General features: G+C 26.9%; 1 protein-coding gene across 1 annotated transcript in view; it reads left to right on the forward strand.

Moving 5' to 3' along the window:
- LOC112690833 (forkhead box protein O) overlaps positions 1 to 259 on the forward strand; it is a gene marked incomplete at its 5' end in the record, with an annotated part of 45,726 nt that extends 45,467 nt beyond the window's left edge. Inside the window, 1 exon segment of the mRNA XM_025564928.1 lies at positions 142 to 259.
- Positions 260 to 13,748: the final 13,489 nt, after the last annotated feature.

Below are 13,748 nucleotides of genomic sequence, written 5' to 3' on the forward strand. Positions count from 1 at the left end.
GGTTACCGTTGAATTACCGGTGCACGCGCACGTTTATCGACACGAACATACGACTTTTTTAATCGATGTGTTGCAATCAAATTTTGTTGTTTATTTTTATTTTTATTATTTATTTGTATGTATCTTTTTGTTTTGTTTTAGTTGAAACGATTATGTGTTCAGAAGGAAGCTTATTAGTCCACGAAAATGTTTTTGTTATGTTGCCCAGTTAATTCATGTTAGTTTTTATTATTATAATTTTAACAAAACTTAAGATTTACAAATGTCTAAATAATTTTAAATTAATATTACTAAATATAACTTATGTACATGTATAAAAAAATATTGTGTTCGTTTAAAAGTAACAGCTGTTTTTATATATTCTATACATACTTTTGTTGTGGTAGATTTACTATTATGCATGTGTATGTGTATATTATTTAAATATATTGTTTTATATATTTATTTGTATGTATGTATGTATAAATACAATTTTAAAATATATAAGTTTGTTAATAGTCTAATATTTATTATAGGTATAAAGTTTGTGTGATTGCTGAACATATTGTTATTTAGATATTATAATGTTGAAATTATGCATAATATATATATTAGACACATTTACATTTACAATTTGAGTGTGTTGGCGAGGCTTAAGCGAAATGCCAAGTTTTGTTAGCTGTAATCAAAAATTGTAATTTAACTTTTTTATCATTAGGTTTTGTAAATATGTTTGCTCATCAAAAAATGAAATTAAATAAACAAAAAAAAAATATATATATATTTATAATATTAAGAAAATGTTTAATATTTTGTAGCCCACATATACGTAAAAAAATATATTGTCCAAACAATTTGTTGAAATAACAAAAATTTTAAAGATACTCTGTTCATATTCAAGGATAATCACCATTTACTTACTCAGTGATATGTTTCATCTGCATTTTGTTCTAATATTGTTATGTTTATATAATTATATATATATAAAAAAAAAAAAACTCATAATATAAATATCTCATAAATACACATTATCAAAGTGCTGAGTAATAAAGACTGATTGTCTTTGAAATTTTGGATGATAATTTTATTTTATTATTTTTATTATGATAATTATTTTTATTTTTATTATTATTATTAATATTATTATTATTTTGTTATTAATTATATATAAAGAGAAATCAGTAGAAAGTATTTGCCAAACACTTTTGTTTATTTTCAGTGTAAATTTAGCCAAATTAAATGAGATTATTAAAAGAAAAAAATTATTTTACTTTTTGTGCCATAATTATTTCTATTAAAATATTTTCATATGACAGTTTATTTACTATTTTTCATTGCTGTGAAACAAAAATGTTTAATGTTGAATATATATTTATATATTTATATAATTTTTTTTTCATTTATCATAATGTATAATGTATAAATGAACATGCCAGTGCCTTTGATCTCAAAAAATATACCTCCAATGTTAACTTTATTTACATAACACAATCACACATACATACATGATATGTACATATATTTTTGTCCGTATGTGTGTTTATGTTTCTAATTGATAATATAAAAGTTTAAAGGTAAATGGATAAAAAATAAATCTATTTTCTTTGTAAATATGACAAAAGAGTGTAGACATTTTTTTTTTTTTTAATGCACAAATTTGTTATCCATACAAGCTCAATGTGTAAAAAGAAATTTTAGTGTGCTTTTATAAATGTGATAAGCTTATTTTCGGGAAATTATGTTGTACAAGGTAAAAAGTTGATGATGTTTTTTCTATAGATGCTAATAAAGTGATACATAGTATAATTTTGTTTTAGTGGTTCTAACTTTAAATAAATTATTATTATTATTATTATTATTATTATTGTAATTAGATATTGAATATTACTGTAATTATTATGATTATAACTACATTATTATCTACTAAAAACAACAAACGTAAATGCAAAAATGTATTTTAAACCTAAATTAACTGTTGTTGCTTCTTTCAAATATGTCAATTTAATACGGATTATTAATTATTTTTATGGGTTTGCAAGTATTCTTTGAGTATTTTGACAAAATTGTTTTATATTTCATTTCATAATGTGATACTAAACTTTTCATATATTAGTGTACGTTTTGATGAATAAAGCAAACTGCCTTTGTGATCTGTTTATGTTCTTCTCTCTTCTCAACCTTTGCCTTTTCTCACAGCTGTATAGGATCCTCTACCTCAACTTGGACCACCCTCTCACTGCCAGTCAACAACTATCATCATGCCATTTCCAATCCCATTTAACCATCGCAACCTCGGTCTTTCTCTCCTTTTTTCTTCACTATTATTTGACATTAAACTCATCACTGCTATTCCCCATAACATGCCATTTAATAACGTTATATTTCAATTATTTTTTTTAGGTTATAGAAATACTTATAAATGTTATAATTTTTTAATATTATATTTATTAATTGTTTCTTTATTTTATTATTTTTTATTTTTTCTTTCTTTGTCTTGTAGTTCTTTTAATACATTCATCTAACAAATTTTATTAGATTTCACTCGCCTCCTATTTTATTCTCTTGTCCACTACTTAACATTTTTACCTATGAATATCATCATCAGCCTCCCAACTTCCTCATGAAATCTATACTTATATTTTGTTGAAATATTTTTACATAATACTCATCCATTTCATCCATATTCAATGTACTTCTACTCAATTACTCTTTTGACTTTTTGTACATTGATTAATTATCATTTGTTTTAATTCTGTATTTTTAATTATTGTTATCCCTGAAATAATTGCACAGAAATAACAGACATCAGGTTACATTACATTTATATATATATATATATATATATATATGTATATGATTATATTTAGTGTAATATACTTATACCCCTAAATAAAATACAGATTAAAATAGATTGTGCTATCTATTGGTCGCTCAAGCAAATGCAACATATTGTAATAATTAGTTTAATTATTTAATGAAAGTAACGTATACATAGTGGTAGATATGTGTATGTGTATATACACATTAGTGTTTAGCTATCTAAAATATTAGTAATTTAACCTTTAATCATCGATATAAGCCAAATATTGGACTTAACTCATATCTACATTAAGGAAAAATTATTCTTTATTATTTTAAATACTCATAATTTTGAAGCCTCTTAAAATTTTTTATCTCAACCATTAAAATGAATCCTATAGAGACAATGAGTTAATAATATTATGAAATTTAATTATTTGAGACTGAATTTAATTAATAATTATGATGGCTTTGCTCGACCGAAATATGAGTTTTAAGTCTGATAGAAGTATATTATTTTCATTACGTGTATAGACATGACAATAAATTTAAAACTAATGATAATTGTTCTAACGAGATATTTTTCATCCTTGAATTGTTTTCAAATAAGTACACACTTTGTTATAAAACCATATAGTATTTGAAATGATATTTAACTTGATGAACATTTTAAACGTTTAAAGGACAATCTTTTGCAGATTTTTTTTTTTTTTTTATTCTTATGAAATGTTTTAGAAATAATTTTAATATATAAGCATTGTGCAATTATTATCAATTTGTTGTAACAATACAATATATATTTGAAGTCACATACTCGCATCAACGAATTATATTATGCCTATTCTTCATAAAATACATTTTAAATATTATTCTTTTAACATCTGATTTTTCTGCCTTGTGTTAATTTTTCACAGTAGTGGTTTTACATGAATCAACATGATGTTTTAAGAGGGAGGCGAAAATAAAGTCAACTCTCCTCCACCTCATAGTATTTTTATAGATTTATTTTATATACATATAGACATGTGCGTAAGTTTGGGGGGGCTAGAGAGGGCAACTGCCCTCCTCTAATAATTCAACGGGGTATTTTACAAATCAATTAGAAAAATATTATAGAAAAGACATTTCAAATTCGTAAGAATTATTTTATTAATAAATAAATATATAGGTACAATTACTATTAAATTTAACTGTTGACCATGAAAAAAATGAATGGATTAATTAAAATGTATTTGTTCAATGGCATTTTCTATCACAATATATGATGATGATGCAAATGACATAAATCTAATATTCGGTATATCAACATAAAATAAAGTTTGCCTGTCCACAAAAATTGTCCAAGTTAAGCACATGCATACGGATTGTAGGTATAAATGTATAATAATGTTTATATATTAATAATATTAAAATTCCAACATAAATGTATTAAAAAATAAGATATAAAATTTATCTTATAATTATCATTATAATTATAATAATGTGGGTCATGCGTGATCAAGACATAAAGTATAATAGTAGACAAAATGATAACATATTATCCGTAGCTAAAACGAAAAAATATTTTGTTATCAAATTATGAGTTCGAAAATTTGCAGTTGGGCCAGCGATATACTAAATGTAAATAAACTAAATCACAAGGGAAGCGATTCATTTATCACCCTCTCCTATAAATTTGTTTTCTTATATATTCCTACATATTAATATTGCATAAATACAGTCAGTATGTGATATAATCATCTACTCCGTGTCGTCTGACGTGTTTTGCTCATTTGTCAAAATACGCATGTGCATGTTGTGTGTTACAAATCGGTCTGCTACGTACTGCACAATGAGTACAACAGTAACTCGTATCATAAAATAAAACGCATACTACAAAATTGTGTATTGTCCTAGATTTCCAAATTATTTATTAACCTTAAGTTTGTGGGTTTTTTTTTTCGAACCAATAGTATCACATAGGCCGACTACTACTTTTTGGACTTCGATCATCACAGTTCATTCATTCGCATTGGTTCATAATCATTGATTTGGTCGTGAATTTCGAATAAATTTAATGATAATGCTATAGAACTATACCGATTGTTCATTTACATTCTTTTGTGTATCATTTGTATACTTATTCTTATACCAAGACTCTTATACCCAAGGTCGTATTTAGAAATAATTTTTGGGGAGTGGGGAGTCTAAAATATGTTTATTGTAATTCAACTGAATTTAGGTTTTAAAATTTAGTTGAAAATAAGATTTTTTTAATGAAATATATTATTAAATAAAAAAACAACATACACAAATTCAATATATATTAAACTAATAAAATACTTCTATCTTTTTGAAGAACAAACTAGTTTAATACTTCTTCGGGATTAACCGTAACATCTCTATGGACACATAATAGAACTAGGCCAGTTAGTCTTTCTTGTCCTTTAGGGTTTCGTAAAAATGTCTAGACGCGTTTTTTTGTCGAAAAAGTTCGTTCGGGAGTTGCTGTAAAAACCTGCAGTGTAGTTAGTACTTTTAATAAAAAATAAATATTAAGAAAGAATTCAGGGTTACAATAATTTAATGATTCTACAACTACATTTGGACGATCTGTATCTATAAATGCAATCAATTTTCTTTTCTACAATTTCAGTGATGAATCAGCATTTATACAATTTGAATATAAACTAAAATCTGGTTCTAAAATTGAAGATTTCACACATATTTTTGGTATTAATAAATACGATGAAATTGTATAAAGAAATGGGTGGAAAACTTGAGAAAAAGAGAAAAGAAATTTCGCCAAAACGAAAAGGTTCGATTTTTGTTTCCGCCAAATCTATTTCTACTTATATTATTGTGATGGCATTTGAGAACTCCTTGTTTATCTGCAGTTCTATCGATTATCGATTTACATCCTTATCTACATCGACTTACATGTATATCGAGATTCGGGATAAGCCATCATTTTATATTGAAGATATATAAGAGATAATTGATTTTACGTTCAATAATTTTTACGCATTATAAATAAATATAAATAAAACTATATAATAAGTTATAACCTATATCATGCGTAGTTTGATTTTGTGTTATCGGAATTGGAGTTCTTTGATCGAATTTCAGTACTGTGATAACAAAGCAGTGTGAATCGTGAATATTATTCACTAAATAATAAACGTATTTATTGAATATATTAATATATATATATATATATATATATATATGTATATTTTATAAATTATGTAAGAAATAATAAAAAAAAACGATTAATAAATACAACAAACGCAATAAAAGAATATAAAAATAAAAAATTTTTAAAAATGACATTTTTAAAAAAAGTATGCAACAATTATTTGGAATAATAAATAATAAATAATTAAAATAATTATAAGAAATATTTGACTTTATATATATATATATAAACTTAATTATAAAATGAAATTGAAGTTCAAAAATATAAATCCAAAAATGAAGTTGAACAATTTTTTGGGGGTCAACAAGAATCGCCTCTCCGTGGTATATAAGTAAATAGTCACAGTTTATGCCAAGATATTTTAAGGTTCCTAGGATGACTGAGGACAAATTTTGACCATCGGTAGAGCTAATTGGTACAAATTGTAAGAAATTTTCTTTCAATACATAATTAATGAATTAATTTATCTTTCAATATTTAAATTATTATCTAAATAACGAACATACAAAGATACCCAGATAGAAAATTGTATTAGTATTAACAACAACTGGTGTGAATCTCATACACATTTGAACGTTATTTTTGAGCTAGGATTGAATTGGTGTTATTATAACATTAGTAGTTTGTTAATATAAGAGTAGTATTTATCAAAGACTTAGTTTTCCATTGACCACCTAATGTAGTTAAAACAAGATAAATTAGATTTTACTTTAGTCCCATTTCATAGTTATACTAATTATTTAATGTCGGTTGAATGAACTCCGAATATTTATTACTTCAACTCCAAATAAAAAGTTGAAATAACTGTATAATTCAATCTTAAAATAACTGTTGCCATGTTGGGCGATTAAATAGTATTTAATTTAATGTCGCCTTCACGGCAGAGATGTAGGCTGCTCAAACTGCAGCACTACGGATGTAATTATAAGAATAATAAATAATAATAATCAAAAGAAATAATATAAAAAATAAATAAAATGTATTGATAATATTATATAATTTTAAATAATTAACAGTATACAATATAACAAATAGAGGCAAAAATATACAAATAAAAAATAATAAATAATAATATATGGCCTGTTTGGCCCAACAATATAAAATGTAAAATATAATGTAATAATAATCGAAAAAATATGCACTAATGCACTGGTGAACACGTCTGTTAACCAGTCAAACACAACGAAACGAAATAATTCACGTGGTCGACCAATACTCACAATGTGACTGAGTCAGATGGCGGATTTCATCCAGACACGGGCCGCACCGGGGACGTAATAATAATAAAAAGAATACAATTAAAAATGCACAACCCGCGTGCGTGCGACCATCTAGCCTCAGTCACCACGTAGAACAAATTGTCTGCAGCCGCAAGACGAACAAGTAACGGAAACCACGATTCACAATAGCTGCTGGTAACCTTGTTGACCGCTCTGTAAGAGGAATGTAGATGAAATAACAATAGAATGTTCAAATGATATTTACCAGACAGCTAATTCACAAAATCACAACATGGTTTCCCAACTGTCGACACGAAGAAATCACAAACGAAATCGGAAACAACGAGAGGACGATGTGTACATGAAGAACGTACGGAAGGAAGAGAGCGATGGTGCCGACGACATTCACCACGAAAGCTACGGCCGCCAGCCAACATGTCTCAGTGCCACCACACAAAAAACGAAAAACACGAACTTAATGAAAACTTGTGGCACTGACAACATGACTTTTAACATTTACGAAAAATATATGAAAACGACGAAATAACGAACATTACGTAACGACGGCACGCACGCGCTGGGCAGTCAACACACAAACAGCTGATGCCGTTGCCGACCGCACCGCAGCGAACGCACGATACCAAACGTTACGTACACAAAAAACAATGAACACAACATAAATACGCCGCACAGTGGGAGGAATACGAATTCTAGCTGGCCAAAAACAGAAAATTGAACAATCGTTTTAATTTTTAATTTTTACAAATTTTTATACACAGATACTTGGTGATAGTAAATATAGCACCATCGATAACATTTATTAGGTTTCCGGCGTATCGCGGTGATAAGCGCGGTTTAATGTTTTTAGATTATTGAACTCTGTATAAGTATATCATTTACGTTCGTACGGTTACAACGTGTTTTAAGCATTTGTCAACAACTGAGAAAAATAATTTTTAAGAATTATTATAATGGACGATCCCATGTTGACTTTAGATGGTAAGATTTCCATTTTCATTTATTATTTTAATTAAAATAATTCATGAATTAGATCTTAAATAATTAATTATTAACCTATTAATTTTAGCTTTAATAAAGCAACAAATATTTTTAGAGCCTTCTAGAGGTTTGATTTTCTTTTTTCTACAAACCTTAATATATGTACTTTAATATGATATACTAATTATAACCCCCTCAATCCCCCTAACTGAATTATTCATGTTTTTTTTTTAGATAAAAGTAGCAATGAACACAATATATTAAATAGTTGCTTATTTGAAGTATGTTTGAAAAATGAAATTTATATTAATGGATTATTTAAAAAATAGACTTGGTAACATTTAGAATGTTGATAATAACAATTTTGAAAAACGTATGTCGAACAAAATTGATGGATTTTGTTGTACTTTGAATAAAAAATGGAAAGAGTCGAACTATTGTATAACTAAGTTTAAAAAAAAAAATAAATTTTGGCTACAATTACATTTTAATATTCCTTCCATAAAAAAATGTGATATTTCTAACCAACCTTCGACAAGTACCGGTAGACCACCCAAAGTTTTTTCTGAGCTTAGTGACCGCTCTAAACGTAGGCACGTTAAAAATTTAAGGAAGACGATAACATCGGATGAATTAGTTTACGCTGCAAAATCTACATTATACGTTGAAGGAAAGCGTGCAGCAGCCCATATTATTTCACAAGTATCTGAGTTTTCACCTAAACGTGCAATAAAAATAAGGAAAATGTATACAAATACTAAGTTAAACCTGACACAGAAGATGAGGCTATTGCATTTATGGTTGATACTCGTATGACAAAAAATTTTTACCGTTTCACCCGACTAGGTGGAAAAAAACATTGAGCTGATATATATCCTTCCTATGATAAAATTCGATTGGTTAAAGATAGGTGTTATCCAAAAAAATATTGCGATAAGTGTAGTAGGAGCGTCAGTTCCTCTCCAAGATTTATTAGACCATATATTATTATTAAGATTATGCGAAACACTTAATTTTGATGATAATACTAATTATGGAGAATTATATTCACAATTTGATTTTATATGTAAATGGGGATGCGATGGTAGCTCTGGCCATAGCGAGTATCATCAACAATTTAAAAAAACAGAAACAGATGATTGTGATGTTGAAAGCGATATAAATCTAACAGATACTTGTATTTTTTTGTTTTCATTGGTTCCTCTGCGACTTATAGCACATTATAAGAGTATAAATGAAAAATCTATTTTATGGGAAAATACATACCCTTCTTCAACTCGATATTGCAAGCCAATAAAATTTCTCTATGAAAAAGAGACATCAGAGATTATCCGAAATGAAGTTAAAAAAAAAACAGAAAAAGAAATTATTGAATTAAAATCATTCGATTTAAATATTAATAATAATGTTATTAGTGTAAATTATACTATGCTTATGACAATGGTTGATGGTAAAATAATTAATACTCTAACTGAAACGTCAAGTCAGGTATGCTTTATTTGTAAATGTAACCCTAAAAACATGAATAACTTAAATAAAATTCATAATTTTCAAATTAATGAAAATAACTTTAAATATGGATTATCCACTTTACATGCGTGGATCAAATTTTTAGAATGTGTCTTGCATATTTCATATAAATTAGAATCAGCCCCTACAACCAAAAGAACCACTACTGAGCAAAATAATGGTATTGCAGAAAAAAAAAGTTGGTACAATCTAGGCTTTGGAATGAATTAGGTTTGAAAGTCGATAAAGTTATTCAAGGAAGAGGTACTTCCAGTACTCGAAATGTTGCTCGTAGGTTTTTTAAAAATACTGATAAGGTGCCTGAGATAACCGGAGTTGATATCAATTTGTTGAATAGATTTTCTGTCATTTTAACGACTATGTCTAGTGGCTTAGAAATAAACTACGAACGATTTGACAAGTACGCAAAAGAAACTGCTGAGCTATATGTCCAACTTTATGATTGGTATCATAACCATACACAAAATATTAATGCACGGCTCATTAATAATACAGTATGCTCTTGTTCCGATTGGCCAGTTATCGGATGAGGCTCAAGAGGCACTAAACAAGGACTACATTCGTTGTAGAAAACATAATTCACGTTTAAATACCAATACAGATCTTTTCAATTTTCTTTTAGTAACATCTGATCCTAAAATAACCTCATTAAGAACCGAACCTAAAAAAAAACTCCAACTAAATTACCTCCAGAAATTATATACTTATTGAACATTGAAAAATCATGTGATGAATCCGAATCCAGCGGTAGTGAAAGTGATTCCAATTGATTTTAATATTTGTTAATAAAAAATATAATTTAAAAATATCTTTTTTTTTTTAATTTCTAAACATAAGTAAATAAATAAATAAATAAAATTCACTAATTTACTGTAGATATATATACATAAACTAATGTATTAACTATGTAAAACTATAATGTAAATGTAGTAAAATATATTAATGTACATTATTATGTAAAATTATTATATTGTATTCATTCTTATTTCGTTATTATTTGATACCTAATATTTTGTTTTTCCTGATATATTTATAAGTGTAAAGTAATAAATTCTGTTGTAATATAATTTATAATGTGTGTACTATATATTTATCAAAATTAATTTCATTGATTTTTTGATCATATTAATTTTGGCCAGCTAGAACATGTATTCCTCCCACTGTGCGCCGGCGGGAAAAATATAAATTTGAAATGTTTATGAATCGAACAATAACATTTTTTTGTTGTTATATTAATCCGTTTATGAATGTCAATCAGAAAGAACTAAAATGTAAAAATAACACATTTAAAATATAGTACAGCAATATGGTTCTCAGTCTATATTATAATAAAAATAATACCAATACATGAAACGAAACACAATATGAATACAAATATACACAGTGGCGTAACCAGAACTTTTAATGCCCGTGGCTAAATAATCCAACAGGCACTTAGTTTTACAAATTTGGAAAAAGAAGTTATGATGAATTGCCTACAAAAAATAACCACCTACAAAATTCTGCCCTTTAAAGTTACAAACGATTAAAAACATGTTTAGTGTAATATTATTTTTATAATTTTAAAAACTTTACATTGAAAACTAAAGTGCAAATAAAATTATAATTTTCAATTTGTTTTTTAATCCCTTCAACTTCATTTCGTACATCAAACTTCGAGCTGCAAAGTATACATTTGTTAAAGCTTTTTGAGTTTCAACAAATCTAATTTTAAGCGCAAAAACTGCATCACAACGACCAGCTATATATATAACCAGTGCTCGGGACTTATAGCACTTAAAATCATTAAAATAAGCGCTTAAAAACATAATTATAAGCAATAAAATAAGCATTTGAAAATTTAAGATCAAGCAAAAATATTTATTAAAAAAAAAAAAAAAAACTATAAAATTCTAACTAAAAAATTAAATAAAATAAAAATAAATCTTCACTTTCAAGACTTTAAGGATTTTATAGATTTTCTAAGGGATTTTTCTGAAAAATAAAATGTAAACTGTTCTTTCTGTTTTTAATCATTCTGACGTTTGACACTCAGTTCTATTTTCAGCGTTGGAATATCTTAGTTAACCCTACAATAATGCTTCGGGCGGCGACAAAATACGCGATAACGTAGATAAGAAGAATTATTTTTATTTTTAATTCTATCAAAAACGACTTTGCTGGAGAAAACTATAAAAACATTAAAAAAAACTGGTCAAATAAGCTAAAATAATCAGAAAAACTGGAAATAAGCATTTTTTGAAAAAATGCTGAAAAAAGCAAAAAAAAAAGGCACTTTCAAATTTCATAATTATACGTATTATAACTTGATATACACTTCTAAAGCACTCTGCTACATTTTAAGTCAATCCATAAAAATAAGCAAATGCTTTAATTCCCGATCTCTGTATATAACTATAATGGTGATTTGTTTTTGAATTTGCTATAATTATTCTTGATGGGCCCTCTAGTGTCGTGGCTCGTGGCCCATTGTCCGTCATGCCACTTTATCGGTACGCCACTGAATATACAATATAATACATGTACTACAGAAAAAACACTCGTTCATAATAACAATAAAATAAAAGTAATAATACAGCATATTTATAAGACATAAATGATTGTATTAATTATTTATAATAAATGAGCACAAATAAATTTGAAATAATTTTAATTATAGTGCATATCTCAATGCAGCATATAATTTACCATTGCCAAGTACTCTAATAACAGTAGGTCTAAAGTCAGACAAATCTTTTAAATAACAACTACTAATGTTTAATTCTCTCTCATCATATTTTTTTATTTCATATGCATGAAAATGAGTATCAAACCCGACAGTTAAATAAAGTGCATACACTAAATATGGAGTCCTTGAGTTATTAATAAGAATATTAATAATTTTTCCAAATATACAACCATTTAAATTGATACCTACAGTTCCTAACATACTGGGTTTATAAGTAACACCTTTATATTCTATCGAAGACACTAAAACTGTGTCTAGTTTAAACTCTGTAGGTAACAAATCAAACACATATTGTGCGAACTCTACAGAAGTATTTACTTTAAAACATGAACCTAGTTTTAAATCAGACTGTAGCCCTCTTTGAGTTAAAAACCTATCAACCAGTTGTAATTGAAGCTTATGAGATAGAGTGTGCCCTAAATTTATACGACATGGTATTGAATTTGAATATGCTTTAAAAATTTTATGTTTAGCTTCAAATCTTAGAGAAGATGTAAGGATGATTGGACCATTTTGAAGAAGAAGACGACCATAATGAGTTAGAATGTGAAATTTAGGTTTCAATAAACTATTAGAAAAATTTAAATATAAACGATTATGTTCGGAAATTAAATTATCAAGTAACGTTACACATTCTGGTTGTAAAATCTTAGCATAACAAATATCAATAATTTTTCGAAGATGTAAATAAAGTTTCCAATTTTCCGTTTCTAGTGGAATCAACTCTCCAACAATGAGTCCAAAATATCTTACAAAACGCAACATTTCCGACGCAGACAATAATATAATACCTAGGTAATATAATAATATAATCCAACTGCAGTTGTTCAACACGCAATACGTCAGTTGTATCGTCGACTCATACAGAAAAACATTTTGCCTGATTAATTTTGTAAACTAACTGGTCTTGTATAATTTTTCGCAATATACGCACACACATACTATTGAGGAAGCACAATGCCCAAGGGATTTCTTTTCATATAGGTAAGTTATCTAGAATTATCTGGAAATGTTCAGATTGAAGGTATAAATATCATCAGATAAATCAAAAAATATTTTAAGTTGTTCTCAAAAAAGTATTAAGGTAATTTCCCTTTTCTTTCTTTTTGTGGATAGAAAAATTATAAATTTCATTTTAAAATTGTATTATTGGGATTGTGAGCCATTATTACGCTCTGTCTATCACATTTTCAACAAAAGGATTTAGACGTTTTATATTGTAAAGAGAAATTCATCGGCCTTTAATATGTATTTCAATGTTCTAACTTTGGAGAAATAAAAATATTCAATGCATTTTCGGAGATAATAGGTAAAT

The sequence above is a fragment of the Sipha flava genome, unplaced genomic scaffold (assembly GCF_003268045.1).
Source record: "Sipha flava isolate LNK unplaced genomic scaffold, YSA_version1 522_pilon_pilon, whole genome shotgun sequence".
Lineage (NCBI taxonomy): Eukaryota > Metazoa > Arthropoda > Insecta > Hemiptera > Aphididae > Sipha > Sipha flava.